This window comes from Octopus bimaculoides, chromosome 1 (assembly GCF_046866305.1).
Source record: "Octopus bimaculoides isolate indiv1 chromosome 1, ASM4686630v1, whole genome shotgun sequence".
NCBI lineage: Eukaryota > Metazoa > Mollusca > Cephalopoda > Octopoda > Octopodidae > Octopus > Octopus bimaculoides.
Window position 1 is genome coordinate 147,115,847 of NC_142928.1, and position 19,877 is coordinate 147,135,723.

Sequence of the window (19,877 nt, forward strand, 5' to 3'; positions counted from 1 at the left end):
CTGGTGCCATGTAAAAAGCATGTGCTGTGTAAGAAGCACCCAGTACCTTCTGTAAAGTGGTTGGCTTTAGGAAGGGCATCCAGCTGTAGAAACCAAGTCAAAACAATATGGAGCCTGGTGTGGACTCGCCTTGCCAATTCCTGTCGAGTCATCCAACCCATATCAGCATGGAAAACAGATGTTTGAAGATGATGATGAGGGTACAAAGAAATTCCCATCAGTCTTGCAGTCAGAAAGGCTGTAAATTAGTGATTAACCTGTTGTAATCAAAATGACATTATTGTTCACAAAAGGCATAATATAGAAAAACAACTAATAAATATAGAGGTGCTGGTGTTGCTATGTGGTAAGAAGCTTACTTCACAACCACATGATTCCAGGTTCAGTCCCACTTTGTAGCACCTTGGGCAAGTCTCCTATAGTCTAGGGTTGACCAAAGCCTTGTGAGTGGATTTGGTTGAAGGAAACTGAAAGAAGTTCATCATATATGTGTGTGTGTGTTTATTTTTGTGTTTGCCCCTCCACCCACTTGACAAATGATGTTGGTGTGTATTTACATCCCCATAGCTTAGTGGTTCAGCTAAAGAGACTGATAGAATAAGCACTAGGCTTAAAAAAAGAAGTACTGGGGTCAATTCAATTAACTCTCAGAAGGGCATCCAGCTATAGAAACCTTACCAAATTAGACTGGAGCCTGGTGCAGCCTCCCAGCTTGCCAGTCCTCAGTCAAACTGTCCACCCTATTGCTAGTATGGGAAGCAGATGTTAGATGATGATGATCTTCTTGGAAGTGTAAGTAAATATTCATCAATGTATTTTATTACTGAAGATTGATATGATAGTAAATATTTCAGTTTCGTCTAGTTTGTTGTCCTTTGACCGTTCCTTGTAAACTTCCTTGTTACCAGATAGAATTAAGTATGAGGGGGTGCTGAAAAGTTAATAGGCTGACTATGAAAGAGTTATGCTAGAGCTGTGAAATCTTGCATGCTCTTCTTAATAACTGTTTTGTTTCTTTCCAGGTAAACTGAAAGTCTTCTTTGAACAGACACATCTGACTGTTCAAAGAAGACTCAAAATTTGACATAATGGTGTTATCGAGCACCTGTAGAAAAAGGGTTTAGCCCCCAAAGACATTCATGCTGACATGGTTGCTACATTAGGGGCTGATACTTTAGCTTTATCAACAGTGCAAGAGTGGGCAGCTGAATTTAGGAGGGGAAGGGAGAGTCTTGATGATTATCCAAGGCCTGGACGTCCTGCAACCATCCTCACCAAGGAAAACATTGTGTTCACCACATGGTGATGGACGACAGGTGGTTGACTATAAATTAAATAGCCAATGCTATTAGCATATCCCATGAGAAAGTTGAGAATATTCTACACAATGAACTTGGCATGACAAAGTTTTCTGATTGGTGGGTGCCATGTTTTCTGATACCTGATCATAACATGGGAAAATTTGACATTGTATGAAGCAGATTCAGCTGGTTTTCTTGAATCTTTTCTAAGCCAGGATGAGTGTTGGGTTAAGCCAGAGACAATCCATGCAGTGGAAATGCTCCTTCTCACCTGCTTCAAAAAAGGCCAAGGTCATTTCATTTGCAATGGGCCACACCATCATTGAAAAGTATTATGCCAACTTGCTATGGCAGTTATGAAAAGCTTTCAAGGCCAAACACCCAGGAAAACTGATGAAAGGGTCTTGTTTCATCAGGACAAAGCTACAGCACACAACTCCTTGGTTTTAATGGCTGCTATGCATGATTGTGGCTTTGAATTGGTTGATCACCCTCCGTATTCTTCTGATTTGGCCACATTTGACTATCAATTTTCCCAACATGAAAAAACACTTGGCTGGGAACCAGTATCACAGTAATCTGCTGTTGACTACTTTTTTGACCAACAGGATGAAAACGTTTTTACCAATTTGATCCAAGCACTGTAACACCAATGTAAGAAGTTTGTGGAATGTAAGGGGGACTATGTTGAAAAATAAGCCACATTTGGTCATATTCCATGAGAGTGTCTTGGTCGGTCAATGAATCTTTCAGCCAATCCTCATATTTTGTCTAACAGCACAATACACTATTAATAATGAAAGATATAATAAAGCTTAACCAGTTGAATACTATGGTTGGTTAACATGAAAAATTTTTGGAATGTTTTGTACAATGCTAGATGTGATCAGATTTTAAATTTTAACAAGTGATATATTCAGTTTCAAATATTTACACATATTTTTCCAACAAGCAACAAATGGTATTAAAAATACTTCTGGCACCTAATAATATTTGTTGATTATTTATTTCTAAATTAGAACCATTTATATTTTGACAGAATTCTATTAGGGATATATGCTAAATTGATAATACAACAACTGTGTTGAAGCTCATGGTAACATGATGACAATCTAATGATAGGCTTGAGAGGGAACATCCTGAAAATGAGAACACCGGGGAAAAATGGATCAACACATTAGACATATTTATACAATGAAAAATATAAAGTGTCATCTACAAAGTAAAAATAGCAGACAAATTTCCCTCAAATCATACCAAATTTTTTTAAAAGAGAGGACACATTGGACATCTTTTAGGGCTATCTAGGATTGTACATTGTTGAAATGTCATTGACCTGGTCCTCACCAGGGGCCAAACAACAACTGGCAGATAAATTTCTAAAGTAATGAGTGAGGATATGTTTTATTAATTGCAAAATGTCTCCTAGTAAAAGCATGAACTTGCATGGAGAGGGATGTTTCTTTTACTTACTCAAGTAAACTGGAATAAACAGTGTTAGTTACCTTGCTATGTACAGAATGTAATGACATCTGGTCCAGTACATTCTGAGTGAGAAGACTCCACCAACCCCAAACTTCTTGTTTTCTCTCTCTCTCTCATACAATCAGTCATCCAGATATAAAAATGTATTTATTATTAATGCCATTCTAACCTTGAACTATTTTTTGCTTTAGTTGCATTTTTAATTTCCCTAATTTATGACTCACTTCTGTTTAAAAACTGCCTCCTTTGATGTAAACAAAGGAGTCAGTTTTTAAACAGAAGTGAGTCATAAATTACATAAATTAAAAATACAACAAAAGCGGAAAAATTTTCTTGCCCACAATGCATTTAACAACGAAAGTGTACATTGGTTTCAAATTTTTGCACAAGGCCAGTAATTTCAGGAGAGAGTATAAGTTGATCACATTGACCTGTAATTAACAGGTACTTATCAATCCCAAAAGGATGAAAAGATGAAAGGCTTGACTCATCAAGACAAGTGAAATCATAATCATGGTCATTGCCAATGTCATGTGAATGACACTCATAAAATCATAATTGTGACCGTTGCTGGTAGTGTGATCTTCAAATGTCAGACCTCATAGAGGTGATAACAAGTGACCAAGACCTTTCACAATCTGCTATGCTTGAGAAGACTCATCAAGCCAAGTGAAATCATAATTGTGGTCATTGCCAGAGTCATGTGAATGGCACCCGTGGAATCATAGTCGTGGTCATTACCGGAAGCATAATCTTCGAATGCTAGGTCTCACAGTGACCAAGACCGTCGGCTATATATACTGTGCTTAAGAAGATTCATCAAGCTAAGTGAAATTGTAGCTGTGGCTGTTGCTGGTGTTATGTAAATGGCAACCGTGCTGGTGGCACATACAAAGCACCCATTACACTCAGAAATGTTGCCATTAGGAAGGGCATCAAGCCAAATCAGACTGGAACTTGATGCAGCTCTCTAGCTTACCAGTTCCAGTCAAACTGTCTAACCCATGCCAGCGTGGAAAGCAGACATTAAATGATGATGACGATGAATGTATAGACAGCTGAAATGCCACTAAGCATTTTGCCCAGTGTGCTAACAATTCTGCCTGCTCACTTACATATGATCTTACAATGTTGATTCCAAATTTTGGCAGGTGGCTTAATATGATCTTATATTTCTGAAACATGTTCAGAGCTGCCACCAAATTTGCATCAAAAATTTTCACCAAAAGTTTTCATCAAAATTTTCATCAAAAATTTTCATTAAAAATTTTGTACGAAACTAACGGAATGTAACAGAAACTAACGGAATCCAACGGAAAGTAACGAAAACCAACGGAAAGTAACGGAAGCCAACGGAAAGTAACGGAAACTAACGGAGACCAACGGAAAGTAACGGGAGGTAACGGAAACCAACGGAAAGTAACGGAAACCAACGAAAACTAACCGAAACCAACGGAAACTAACGGAAACCAACGCAAACTAACGGAAAGTAACGGAAACCAACGGAAAGTAAAGGAAAGTAACGAAAACGAACAGAAAGTAACGGAAACTATCGGAAGGTAAAGGAAAGTAAGTGTGCCATAGGACTCCCCAAATGTGCCACCCTCCGATGTTCTACCCTCTAACTGTGCGATAGGTCTCCCCAGATGTGCCAGCCTCGTATGTGTGCCACAGAACTCTGCAGATGTTCCACCCATGACGTTCCACCTTCGTAAGTGTGCCATAGGGGTCCCAAGGTGTGCCATAGGGGTCCCAAGGTGTGCCATAGGGGTCCCAAGGTGTGCCATAGGGGTCCCAAGATGTGCCACCCAGGATGTGCCACCGTCCGATGTTCTACCCTCTAACTGTGCGATAGGTCTCCCCAGATTGCCAACCTCGTATGTGTGCCATAGAGCTCCGCAGATGTGCGACCCATGACGTTCCACCTTCGTAAGTGTGCCATAGGGCTCCAAAGATTGCCACACAGGATGTGCTACCCTCTAACTAAGCCATAGGGCTCCTCAGATGTGCCACCCTTTAACTGTGCCATAGGGCTCCCCAGATGTGCCACCTCATAAGTTTGCCATAGGGTTACCCAGATGTGCCACCCTCGTAAGTGTGCCATAGGGCTCCCCATATGTGCCACCAAAGATGTGCCATACGACTCCCCATATGGGCCGCTAAAGATGTGTCACCCTCGTAAGTGTGCCATAGGGATACCCATATGTGCCGCCAAGGAAGTGCCACCCTCGTAAGTGTGCCATAGGGCTCCCCATATGTGCCGCCAAGGATGTGCCACCCTCGTAGGTGTACCATAGCGCTCCCCATATGTGCCACTCTCGTAAGTACCCTAACCCTAAAACTAAACCTAAGCCTAACCCTAACCGCAACTCTAAAACTAACCCTAAAACTAATCCTAACACTATCCATAACCCTAACCCTTACCCTAGCCCTTAACCCTAACCCTAACCCTATCCCTAAACCTAACCCTAAAGCTAACCCTAACCCTCACCATAACCCTAACCCTAATAAAAATTTTGAAAATTTTTAATGAAATTTTGATGAATGTTTTTATCAAAAATTTCAACAAAAATAACGGAGACTAACGGAAAGTAACGGAAATTAACGGAATCCAACGGAAAGTAACGAAAACCAACGGAAACTAACGGAATGTAACGGAAAGTAACGGAAACTAACGGAAAGTAACGGAAAATATCGGAAGCCAACGGAAACTAACGGAAACCAACGGAAAGTAACGGAAACTAACGTAAAGTAAGTGTGCCATAGGACTCCCCAAATGTGACACCCTCCGATGTCCTACCCTCTAACTGTGCGATAGGTCTCCCCAGATGTCCCACACTCGTATGTGTGCCATAGAGCTCCACAGATGTGCCACCCATGACGTTCCACCTTCGTAAGTGTGCCATAGGGCTCCCAAGATGTGCCACACAGGATGATCCACACAGGATGTGCCATAGGGCTCCCCAGATGTGCCACCTCGCAAGTTTGCCATAGGGTTACCCAGATGTGCCTGAAAGATGTGCCACCCTCGTAAGGGTGCCATAGGACTCCCCATATGAGACGCCAAAGAGGTGCCACCATCGTAAGTGTGCCATAGGGCTCCCCATTTGTGCCGCCAATGATGTGCCACCCTCGTAAGTGTGCCATAGGGCTCCCCATATGAGCCGCCAAAGATGTGCCACCAAAAATGTGCCACCCTCGTAAGTGTGCCATAGGGCTCTCCATATGTGCCGCCAAGGATGTGCCACCCTCGTAAGTGTGCCATAGGGTTCCCCATATGTGCCGCTAAGGATTTGCCACCCTCGTAGGTGTACCATAGCGCTCCCCATATGTGCCACCCTCGTAAGTACCCTAACCCTTACCCTAACCCTAAAACTAAACCTAACCCTAACCCTAACCCTAAAACTAAACCTAACCCTAACCCTAAAACTAATCCTAATCCTAACCCTAACCCTATCCATAACCCTAACCCTAAACCTAGCCCTTAACCCTCACCCTAAACCTAACCCTATCCCTAACCCTAACCCTCACCCTAACACTAACCCTAATAAAAATTTTGAAAATTTTTGATGAAATTTTGATGAATGTTTTCATCAAAAATTTCAACAAAAATAACGGAAACTAACGGAGACTAACGGAAACTAACGAAAACTAACGGAAACCAACGGAAACTAACGAAAACTAACGGAAACCAACGGAAAGTAACGGAAACTAACGGAAAGTAAGTGTGCCATAGGACTCCCGAAATGTGCCACCCTCCGATGTTCTCCCCTCTAACTGTGCGATAGGTCTCCCCAGGTGTGCCACCCTCGAATGTGTGCCATAGAGCTCCGCAGATGTGCCACCCATGACGTTCCACCTTCGTAAGTGTGCCATAGGGCTCCCAAGATGTGCCACACTCGTAAGTGTGCCATAGGGCCCCCCCATATGTGCCGCCAAGGATGTGCCACCCTCGTAGGTGTACCATACCTCTCCCCATATGTACCACACTCGTAAGTACCCTAACCCTAACCGTTACCCTAACCCTAACCCTAAAACTAAACCTAAACCTAATCCTAATCTTAACCCTAACCTATCCATAACCCTAACCCTAACCCTAGCCCTCTACCCTAACCCTACCCTAACCCTATCCCTAACCCTAATCCTAAAACTAACCCTAACCCTAATAAAAACTTTGAAAATTTTTGATGAAATTTTGATGAATGTTTTCATCAAAAATTTCAAAACTAACGGAAACCAACGGAAACTAACGGAAACCAACGGAAACTAACGGAATCCAACGGAAAGTATCGAAAACTAACGGAAAGTAACGGAGACTAACGGAAAGTAACGGAAACTAACGGAAACCAACGGAAACTAAAGGGAACTAACGGAAACCAACGGAAACGAACGGAAAGTAACGGAAACGAACGGAAAGCAACAGAAACTAACGGAAAGTAACGGAAACTAACGGAAAGTAACGGAAACCAACGGAAAGTAACGGATACTAACGGAAACTAACGGAAACCAACAGAATGTAACGGAGAGTAACGGAAACCAACGGAAAGTAAAGGAAACTAACGGAAAATACCGAAAACTAACGGAAAGTAACGGAAACTAACGGTAGGTAACGGAAACCAACGGAAAGTAACGGAAACGAACGGAAAGTAACGGAAACCAACGGAAAGTAACGGAAATTAACGGAAAGTAACGGAAACTAACGGAAACCAACGGAAAGTAACGGAAACTAACGGAAACCAAGACAAAGTAACGGAAACCAACGGAAAGTAACGGAAACTAACGGAAACCAACAGAATGTAACAGGAAGTAACGGAAAGTAACGGAAACGAACGGAAAGTAACGGAAACGAACGGAAAGTAACGGAAACGAACGGAAAGTAACGGAAACCAACGGAAATTAACGGAAACTAACGGAAACCAAGGGAAAGTAACGGAAACCAACGGAAAGTAACGGAAACTAACGGAAACCAACAGAATGTAACAGGCAGTAACGGAAACCAACGGAAACTAACGGAAACCAACGGAAAGTAAAGGAAACTAACGGAAAATACCGAAAACTAACGGGAACCAACGGAAAGTAACGGAAACTAACGGAAGGTAACGGAAAGTAACGGAAAATAACGGAAACCAACAGAATGTGACGGAAGGTAACGGAAAGTAACGGAAACTAACGGAAATTCACGGAAACCAACGGAAACCAACGGAAACTAACGGAAGGTAACGGAAAGTAACGGAAACCAACAGAATGTAACGGAAACCAACGGAAGGTAACGGAAACCAACGGAAACTAACGGAAGGTAACGGAAATTAACGGAAACTAACGGAAAGTAACGGAAACCAACGGAAAGTAACGGAAACCAACGGCAGGTAACGGAAACTAACGGAAAGTAAGTGTGCCATTGGACTCCCCAAATGTGCCACCCTCCGATGTTCTACCCTCTAACTGTGTGATAGGTCTCCCCAGATGTGCCACCCTCGTATGTGTGCTATACAGCTCCGCAGATGTGCCACCCATGACGTTCCACCTTCGTAAGTGTGCCATACGGCTCCCAAGATGTTCCACACAGGATGTGCCGCCCTCTAACTCTGCCATAGGGTTACCCAGATGTGCCACAAGGATGTGCCATCTTCGTAAGTGTTCCATAGGGCTCCCCATATGTGGGCCAAGGATGTGCCACCCTCGTAAGTGTGTCATAGGGCTCCCCATTGGAGCCGCCAAAGATGTGCCGCCAAAGATGTGCCACTCTCGGAAGTGTGCCATAGTGCTCCCCATATGAGCCGCCAAAGATGTGCCGCTAAAGATTGCCACCCTCGTAAGTGTGCCTTAGGGCTCCCCATATGAGCCGCCAAAGATGTGCCACCCTCGTAAGTGTGCCATAGGGTCCCCCATATGTGCCGCCAAGGATGTGCCACCCTCGTAAGTGTGCTATAGGGCTCCCCTTATGATCCGCCAAAGATGTGCCACACTCGTAAGTGTGCCATAGGGCTCCCCATATGAGCCGTCAAAGATGTGCCGCCAAAAATGTGCCGCCAATGATATGCCACCCTCGTAAGTGTGCCATAGGCCTCCCCATATGTGCCGCCAAGGATGTGCCACCCTCGTAAGTGTGCCATAGGTCTCCCCATATGTACCGCCAAGGATGTCCCACCCTCGTAGGTGTACCATAGCGCTCCCCATATGTGCCACACTCGTAAGTACCCTAACCCTAACCATAAAACTAAACCTAAACCTAACCCCAACCCTAAAACTAAACCTAACCCTAACCCTAAAGCTAACCCTAACCCTAATCCTAATCCTAACCCTAACCCTATCCATAACACTAACCCTAACCCTTAACCTTAACCCTAAGCCTAACCCTAACCCTAAAACTAACCCTAACCCTAACCCTAACCCTTAACCTTAACCCTAAGCCTAACCCTAACCCTAATACAAATTTTGAAAATTTTTGATGAAATTTTGATGAATGTTTTTATCAAAAATTTCAATAAAAATAACGGAAACTAACGGAGCCTAACGGAAAGTCTAACGGAATCCAACGGAAAGTAACGAAAACTAACGGAAACCAACGGAAAGTAACGGAAACTAACGGAAAGTAAGTGTGCCATAGGACTCCCGAAATGTGCCACCCTCCGATGTTCTCCCCTCTAACTGTGCGATAGGTCTCCCCAGGTGTGCCACCCTCGAATGTGTGCCATAGAGCTCTGCAGATGTGCCACCCATGACGTTCCACCTTCGTAAGTGTGCCATAGGGCTCCCAAGATGTGCCACACTCGTAAGCGTGCCATAGGGCTCCCCATATGTGCCGCCAAGGATGTGCCACCCTCGTAGGTGTACCATACCTCTCCCCATATGTACCACACTCGTAAGTACCCTAACCCTAACCGTTACCCTAACCCTAACCCTAAAACTAAACCTAAACCTAATCCTAATCTTAACCCTAACCTATCCATAACCCTAACCCTAACCCTAGCCCTCTACCCTAACCCTATCCCTAACCCTAATCCTAAAACTAACCCTAACCCTCACCCTAACCCAAACACTAATAAAAATTTTGAAAATTTTTGATGAAATTTTGATGAATGTTTTCATCAGAAATTTCAACAAAACTAACGGAAACCAACGGAAACCAGCGGAAACTGACGGAAACCAACGGAAACTAACGGAATCCAACGGAAAGTATCGAAAACTAACGGAAAGTAACGGAAACCAACGGAGACTAACGGAAATCAACGGAAACCAACGGAAACTAAAGGGAACTAACGGAAACCAACGGAAACGAACGGAAAGTAACGGAAACGAACGGAAAGCAACAGAAACTAACGGAAAGTAACGGAAACTAACGGAAACAAAGGGAAACTAACGGAAAGTAACGGAAACCAACGGAAAGTAACGGAAACTAACGGAAACCAACAGAATGTAACGGAGAGTAACGGAAACCAACGGAAACCAACGGAAAGTAAAGGAAACTAACGGAAAATACCGAAAACTAACGGAAACCAACGGAAAGTAACGGAAACCAACGGAAAATAACGGAAACTAACGGAAGGTAACGGAAACCAACGGAAAGTAACGGAAACGAACGGAAAGTAACGGAAACGAACGGAAAGTAACGGAAACTAACGGAAACCAACGGGAAGTAACGGAAACTAACGGAAAGTAACGGAAACCAACGGAAAGTAACGGAAACTAACGGAAACCAAGGGAAAGTAACGGAAACCAACGGAAAGTAACGGAAACTAACGGAAACCAACAGAATGTAACAGGAAGTAACGGAAACCAACGGAAACTAACGGAAACTAACGGAAACCAACGGAAAGTAAAGGAAACTAACGGAAAATACCGAAAACTAACGGGAACCAACGGAAAGTAACGGAAACTAACGGAAAATAACGGAAGGTAACGGAAAGTAACGGAAACCAACAGAATGTAACGGAAGGTAACGGAAACCAACGGGAACTAACGGAAACCAACGGAAACTAACGGAAGGTAACGGAAAGTAACGGAAACCAACAGAATGTAACGGAAAGTAACGGAAACCAACGGAAGGTAACGGAAACCAACGGAAACTAACGGAAGGTAACGGAAAGTAACGGAAACTAACGGAAAGTAACGGAAACCAACGGAAACCAACGGCAGGTAACGGAAACTAACGGAAAGTAAGTGTGCCATTGGACTCCCCAAATGTGCCACCCTCCGATGTTCTACCCTCTAACTGTACGATAGGTCTCCCCAGATGTGCCACCCTCGTATGTGTGCCATACAGCTCCGCAGATGTGCCACCCATGACGTTCCACCTTCGTAAGTGTGCCATACGGCTCCCAAGATGTGCCGCCCTCTAACTCTGCCATAGGGCTCCCCAGATGTGCCACCAAGGATGTGCCATCTTGTAAGTTTGCTATAGGGTTACCCAGATGTGCCACAAGGATGTGCCATCTTCGTAAGTGTTCCATAGGGCTCCCCATATGTGGGCCAAGGATGTGCCACCCTCGTAAGTGTGTCATAGGGCTCCCCATTGGAGCCGCCAAAGATGTGCCACTCTCGGAAGTGTGCCATAGTGCTCCCCATATGAGCCGCCAAAGATGTGCCACCCTCGGACGTGTGCCATAGGGCTCCCCATATTAGCCGCCAAAGATGTACCGCCAAAGATGTGCCACCTTCGTAAGTGTGCCATAGGGCTCCCCATATGTTCCGCCAAAGATGTGCAACCCTCGTAAGTGTGGGATAGGGCTCCCCATATGTGCCGCCAAGGATGTGCCACCATTGTAAGTGTGACATAGGGCTCCCCATATGTACCACCAAGGATGTGCCACCCTCGTAAGTGCCATAGGGCTCTTCATATGAGCCGCCAAAGATGTGCCACCCTCGTAAGTGTGCCATAGGGCTCCCCATATGAGCCGCCAAAGATGTGCCAACCTCGTAAGTGTGTCATAGGGCTCCCCATATGTGCCACCCTCGTAAGTGTGCCATAGGTCTCCCCATATGCGCCGCCAAAGATGTGCCACCCTCGTAAGTGTGCCATAGGGCTCCCTATATGAGCCGCCAAGGATGTGCCATCCTCGTAAGTGTGTCATAGTGCTCCTATATGTGCCACCCTCGTAAGTGTGCCATAGGGCTCCCCATATGTGCCGCCATATGTGCACAATAAGGAAGTATAAAGAGTTGAAGAAAGAACTGTTGTGGATACCACTACCCACCCACCTACTATTATATGAACTGCATTCTACACCCAGCTCACTCATTCTGATGTTGCTTTTATCATTCCTAACATGTTATTTTCAATTTGTTATCATGTTGAATTGAGTTACCTCCCTTACACAAGACCAGCAATTTTGATAAGGAGGTTCCAGTACTAGACTTGTTCAAGTATTCACCCTTGAGCCTAAATCAGAAACAATAATTAAAGGAAAAGCAAGGTTCTAGAATTATTATTTAAGCCCAAAACTTTTGATATCATTTTTGTTCTCTTCTAAGTGTTGGACAAGACCTATTAAGGAAGTATTCTACTAACACTCTCGGTGTCATTTTAACTTTTTGGTTTAGGATTGAGAAATCAGTACATTTACATCCACTTAACTGTACTTCCCAAAAGTATGACACGTGCTGACAAATTTTACCATTCAGACATGGTATTAAAGTTTCACATATGAAAAATCCCCTACAATGAATAAATACTTTTGCTTGCTATTTTTTATTTAATTATTCATACTTGCCTGAATGGGATGTTTTGTTTTTACAGTGTTTTACTGGAATACTTTCTACTTTTAAATAGTCCAGTTAAGTTTGAATAGAACTGTTTTGTCAGAGAGTCATCAATGAAAACAATGCACAACAACAATGGCTATAAGTTAATAAAGGTGCCTCTACATGGTCACTTATAAAGAAATAAAAGTCAAATCTCTCTCAAACTACATGCTATTGTCTAAAAAGCAAAACCTATGTTAACTTTTTAGCATTCAAACTGACCATATCAGGCCCAAATATTCTACTCTTTTTATGCTTAAAATGGCCAGATCTGGCTTCTTATATCTTCCTTACAATATGATACTAAAAATAAACAATCACATCATCAAAATTTCAGAGTCACAAGATATTGCAGGATTAATACACACACCTGTGCTGCTAAAACCAGCACAGGTTCAAGGATACTAACTGTCCATCACCTGACTAACCTAACACAAAAAGACCAAATAAGTTTTTTTTTAATTTGCTGGATCTGGAAGAGGCAGTATTCATGTCTTTTGCTGGCTATCTGAAACCAGTGAGATTGATTCCTTTTATGTTCCACTTAAATTGCCTATCCTTAACTTCATATAATGTAAGATCAATTATTTCATGCTACTTTTAAAAACACCTGCTATTACTTCTGTTTTGGACACATTAACCATTTTTTTAATGTTTTGAACTCATTCTTCTGCCTTCTTTATTTCTTCAAGAGATTTTGTAATAAGAACATGATTGTTAGTTTATAAGCACTCCCTGCACAATAAGGAAGTATAAAGAGTTGAAGAAAGAACTGTTGTGGATACCACTACCCACCCACCTACTATTATATGAACTGCATTCTACACCCAGCTCACTCATTCTGATGTTGCTTTTATCATTCCTAACATGTTATTTTCGTTCCAAAAATAGTATTCTTATTGTCCACCATACTATAGCAAATGTATTGTAGTAATAGACTTCTTATTTCTTTATTGCCCACAAGGGGCTAAACATAGAGGGGGACAAACAAGGACAGACAAAGGGATTAAGTCCATTACATCAACCCCAGTGTGTAACTGGTACTTAATTTATCGACCCTGAAAGGATGAAAGGCAAAGTCGACCTCGGCGGAATTTGAACTCAGAATGTAACAGCAGACGAAATACCGCTAAGCATTTCGCCCGGTGCGCTAGCGTTTCTGCCAGCTCGCCGCTCGCGTAGTAATAGACTTCTCCAAAACAAATGCCAAATAGAGCTATTTGCTCTCAGAATGGTTATAACACTGATGTATGTGTTTTATGAAAACTTATATTTGGAAACACAAGAAGAAGAACCATTAGTATAGTTGATTGGTTTGCTAAAAATCGTAGCCAAACATGCTTCCAAGTACAACCTATCATTTAAAAAAAAACACACTGTATTTGCTTGTGACTTAATCACGTCCTCAACGAATTGTGGAGAAGAAGAAATATGGCCCATAGCCAGTTGCTGTCAGAAACAGCACATTAGGATAGCATGTTATAGTCAGACCCAGTCTGAATACTAGTATGAAAGTATAATTGACTGAATGCATAGGAGGGCCAGGTGGTGATGTTAAACGAGGTGACAGATTAGATTACTACTGAATATAATGTAGCCCTAGATATATGTGAGAACACATGGATTAGTGGCTAGGATGTTAGACTCATGATGATAAAACTGTGATTTCAATTCCTGGACCTGGTAATACATTGTTCTTGAGCAAAATACTTCCTTTTACATTGCTGCAGTTCCCTCAGCTGGCAAAACTGGGCAATCCTGCATTGACCAGCATCTCATCCAGTGGGGAATATGTGCTATGGAAACCAGGAAATTGACCCCACGAGTCTATGATTCAAGAAGTATCTCTAGATACTCCATGTCTCAACATTTTAGCATTCAGATCATTTTGTCAAATGTAATGTTTATTTATTCACATTGTTTTGAATAATCATGCATTATTTTGTAGCTTTGAGATTTCATCAATGTATTATTTATTTTTAGAATGACATTGTAGGGTAGGTGCAAGAAGCTGGATATTGTGAATTTGAATGTAAAACTAGTAAAATAATTGGGTTGAATATGGTCAGTTTAATTGCTAGAGAGTAAATAAAAGGGGAGATGATCATGACTAGAACAATTCTGCCAGTTCACTTGCTCATGAAGTGGGAAAAAGCACAGTATCAGCTCATTCCATTTTAACAGAGGATTTGTGCATGTAGAGAGTGTCAGCGAAATTTGTCCCCAAGGTGCTGGTAGAGCAGCAGAAACAGCTCTGCATGGAAATTGCTCAGGACATGCTGAACTGTGCAAACCATGACCCAGAGTAGTTGTGAGTAGTTACTTTTGGTCACATGGGTTTATGATCTCTGATCAATGTGTTCAGTCATCTAGTGTGAAAACAAAAATCTGATGAGCGCACACTACATGTCTGTACTGTAGGCGTAACAACCAGAAACTTTTGTTTCACGTCATCTATGAAAACAAGTCCGGCCATGAGAAAATATTACCTTCTTCAGAATAAGTGATGGTTGGCAGCTGGAAGGGCATCTGGCTGTAGAAAATCTATCTTAACAAATTCCATTTGTTCCAAGCAAGCAAGAGAAAAATATTATTTTCTATTTTAGGCACAAGGCCTGAAATTTTTGGGGAGAGGAGTGGGGCAGTCGATTACATCAACCTCAGCGTGCAACTGGTACTTAATTTATTGACCCTGAAAGGATGAAAGGCAAAGCTGGCCTCAGCGGAATTTGAACTCAGAACGTAAAGACAGACGAAATACTACTAAGCATTTCGCCTGGCATGTTAACGTTTCTGACAGCTCGCTGTTTTTAAACATAGGTAAAATAGACATAGAAATGTTGATAATTCTTAATGAGTTTGAAAGGCTATAACACTGAACTAAATTATTTTGACAATTTGACATTGCATATGAATGTAAATAGAAGTCCTACCTCTTCATTGCTATTGCACCTATTAACTCTTACTGAACATCAGCCCACAACCCTGTTATATATTTTATATTGCTCCTGCTCTCCTATAAGGAGCAGCCATGTAGCTCTCCTACATCAACAAACATGTTCTATTCTGGCCCCTTCTCTCATACCTTGACCTTTTATCTCCTAGTATAAAGGCACCTATCTCTACCACTCACTTGAAAGGGATCTTAGTCTTGTAAGCCACTTGGCAACCCCACTCGTTCTGGGAGCATGAAAAAAGTATTCAGTACACCCTGTAAAGTAGTTGACATTAGGTAGAGCATCCAGTTATAGAAACCATGCCAAAGGAGACACTAGGCATGATGCAGTCCTCAGATCTATCAGATCCTCTCAAACTGCCCAGCTCATGCCAACATGAAAAATGGACATTAGATGTTGATGATGATGATTTGCAAGAAAGTAACAGGGCTAATCTCTTCAAGAGTATACAATTCTTATATTCTGTTGAGATTTTATTTATTTATTTATATACAGAATTTTAAACATTAACATGCTGGTTATTTTGGGGTTTGGGAAAAAGGGCTATCATCTTTCTTGTGGATATATCAGTAGGCCTCTAACATTAATTAATGATGACAAACTAATTCTACGTTTGATTAATGAAGCCAATATCAATATATTTGACTGCAGCTATGCTGGACCATCACCTTCAACACTTTTAGCAAAATCTATGTATTGAAAGGCTGTTACAGATTTTACGTAAAGGAACACAACTTAACATACTGGTTAGCATAAGCTCAGCCACAAGCTTAGTAAAAGAGCATGTATGTGGTCACTCTAGCTAGAAATAGCAACCAAATTAGTCTCAAATCACATGGTATTATCTTAAATAATAAAAGGACATATTTAATAATATATTCTTCAATAATCCGCACCAAAAATGCAGGATGGCCATGGCTGAAACAAAATTAATTACAATTCTGTTTGATTAAAACTAAACAACAACAACAGAAGTACACACAAATATGGACTTGATTATACATATATAATAATAACAAACTTACTGTACACAGTTTTCAGGTGCACTACAACTCATTAGGAAAAGTAACCAAAACTGTAAAACGGGGGGGGGGGCATCAGGTGTACTGCTGGGTAATTTCAGGAAGCATAAGTTTTGAAGGATGTAATGTCTAGACAGCTAATAACTGATGCAGATTATTTTATTCCATACTTCAGCAATTCTGAGGGTGAAAAAATATTTCCAAAAATCATGGGTACTGTGTAGTTTCCAACAGCATTGGTTAATTTGAGGCTTTAGGAGAAGAGACTCGTTCAAGAAGCATGTGGTTGCAAAGTAAATTTCTTTACTACACAACCACATAGCCATACTTGCATCTAAAATAGAAGAATGAGTTTCTGTAATAACTTCAGTGATTTCCATTGCTAACCATTAGTAGATGAGATAAAAAGAGAAACACAAGAACATACAGATATATATATATCATCATCGTCATCATTTAATGTCCATTGTGCATGCTGGCATAGGTTGGATGGTTTGACCAGGGCTGGTAAGCTGAGGGGTTGCACCAAACTTCAGTCTGATTTGGCATGGTTTCTACAGCTGGATGCCCTTCCCAACACCAACCACTCTGAAAGTGTAATGGGTGCTTTTATGTGCCACCTGCATGACACTAGTAACTGTCACGAGAATGCTTTCACTTGGCTTGATGGGTTTTCTTCTCCAGCATGGCATATTGCCAAGGGTCTCGGTCATTTGTCATTGCCTCTGTGAGGCCCAACACTCATAAGTTGCTTTATATGTGTCACTGGCATGGGTGCTATTTACACAACACTGCCACCTTTTACATGCCACCAGCATGGGTACCAGTTACATGACACCAGCATTAGCCATGACTACAGTTTCACTTGGCTTGACAGGTCTTCATAAGCATGGCATATTGCCAAAGGTTTCAGTCACTGGCCATTGCTTCCATGAGGCCCAACGTTTGAAGAACACACTTATATATATATATATATATATATATATATGAAATGCTAAAAACAAAACTGAAGTAGAACAGTGTTTTCACAGATAGAAGTTCTGAACTTTATTAAAATAGTATAATAAAATAAAGGTAGTAATAAATATGCTTATGAATGAAGAAGATGAGTTCAATTGCAGTTTTTGAAGCATGACTAATATTGTTGATCCAAATGGGATATGGAACTAAGTACACTGTTGAAACACAAGTATTTCATTAAAGTTTGTGAAGCTTTGTAAAGAAACAATATATCTGATCATGAAAGCTTTATCTATCTAGGCTTTCCCACCTTACACATAATAACATCAACTTATATTTTTCTTGCTCAAAGCATCTGTAAAAGAATTTTTAGAATTATCTTTTTTTTTTCCAAAATGTTAGAATTATAAAATCTAACACAATTTTAAATGGGGAAAAAGATTAGCTTTTATAAAAGTTAGGTATTTACAAGGAAATATTTTAAAAAAGTAATTTGAAAATCTAATTTTTTAAAATATTACAATAGTACAACCAAATCAATATTTCCTCCAATTTAAGGAAATCTGGCAAGCTAGCAACAATAAAATTATATATGAATTTTAAAATGATTTTTATTTTTTAATATATTTCTTTCATTCAGTTTAACACATGAAGGATTTATGCCATAGTTTATCAAATACAAACAGAAAATCCAGTTTGTATGCATTCATCTGCTAATGCATCAAAATGTCAAACCCATGGTATGTAATTATGTATTTCAATACCAAATATATAAATATAATGGAAACTGATGCTCAGAAATAAAGAATGTCATTATCAAATATTAAGTTGTTGGACACTTTTTATGTAAAATATATTTTATAATAGGTTTAATGTAAGCTTAACATTACCAAACATAGTAAAGTTTAATGAAAATTAAATAATTCAGAGATGCTATCTGTATGAAAAACAATAGGTAAGCAAATGTTTCATATTTATTTAATTAACAGAGCATTAAAAAGCCAATATACATGCCACAGTAAGTGTAATCCAGAGCCAAGTTACTTGTGCACAGTTTTTTTTTCTTTTGAACAACTACCATGAATTAGACAAACTTGGTAAATGAAAAAGTTTTAATATTCAAATCTATTTTGTTCAGTTTGAGCTCTGATCATTATTAGGCATCTTATTCATGGATGTGTATATAGAACTGGATTACATTTGAACTCAGAACCCTTGCTGATTTCTAGGCTCAGAATAATAGTGATCTTATCTACTAAGCCACTGATGCATGTACATACAGATCAGAGCATTAAAACATTTTTCTTGCCAATATAAAATATGATATTAATAGTTAGAAAAATTTTAATTCTATTAACAATAACTTATTTCAGCAATTTGACTTTTAAATATCAGTTTTAGCAATAACCAGGTTTGGTATTAACATTTGTGACACCCAATGTCAGCTGTTTGGAACTTTCAATGACCTCAAATTTGATTTCTCTTTCATTGAAATTTTCTCGCTGACCACTACCAAGTATATCATTAACCAACACCATTTTATTGTAGTGTACAATTGTGAATAAAAACAAAAATAAAATTAAAAAATAAAAGCTGGAACACACCTATATGTGAAGTAGCAATTAATATTTTATCATTTTTTTTACAATATAAAATTTATAATACAATTAGTTTTTTTTTTTTTTTTGGAGTGGAAAAACAAAACAAAATGCAAAGCTATTAAATCTGCAATAATTGTAAGAATTTAACATCAAAACATATTTCAGGTTGTTTATACATTCTCAGCATTTAAAATTGTTAATGATTGTCATTCAACACAAATTGGCTTTGTTTCATTTATGCAGTTATAAATCCTACAGAAATGGTATGACATAGAAACTCTATTGAAGGTAACTTGATATCACTCCAGGCTGAGGATAATTCAATATTTTGTTGCACTGCTTTGTACTGCACCTTCACTTGTGTAGCACAATTGTTTGTTAAAAGGATGTGGAAGTGGTTCTCTGGCAAAGGCCTGTCACCAGATACATGGGCCTGACCTTATGACTAATGGCTCAGGATGTTGACCTATAATGCTGGTAGGCCCGCCAGTGATCATTGACTTTCAGACTTGATGCTTACAAAGAGCAATGTAGAGGTTACCAGGAGTTGTGATTTCTTCCCCCCAATCTCTCATGAATGTCAGAAGTGTTACTCTTTGGTCAAAATAAAATATATAAAAAAAAAACCTTTTCTTTTCCTCATCCTGGAAGCATATCTTCCAATAATCTAGAAATAAAACTACCACTTCATAGCAATGGCTCCAGCTGCTCATCATTCAATTTGGAGACACCTAACAACAATGAATTGAATCTTGCAAGCTATCATAAAAATAAAACACAAGATCAAACATTATTTTCTCCAGTTGTTTA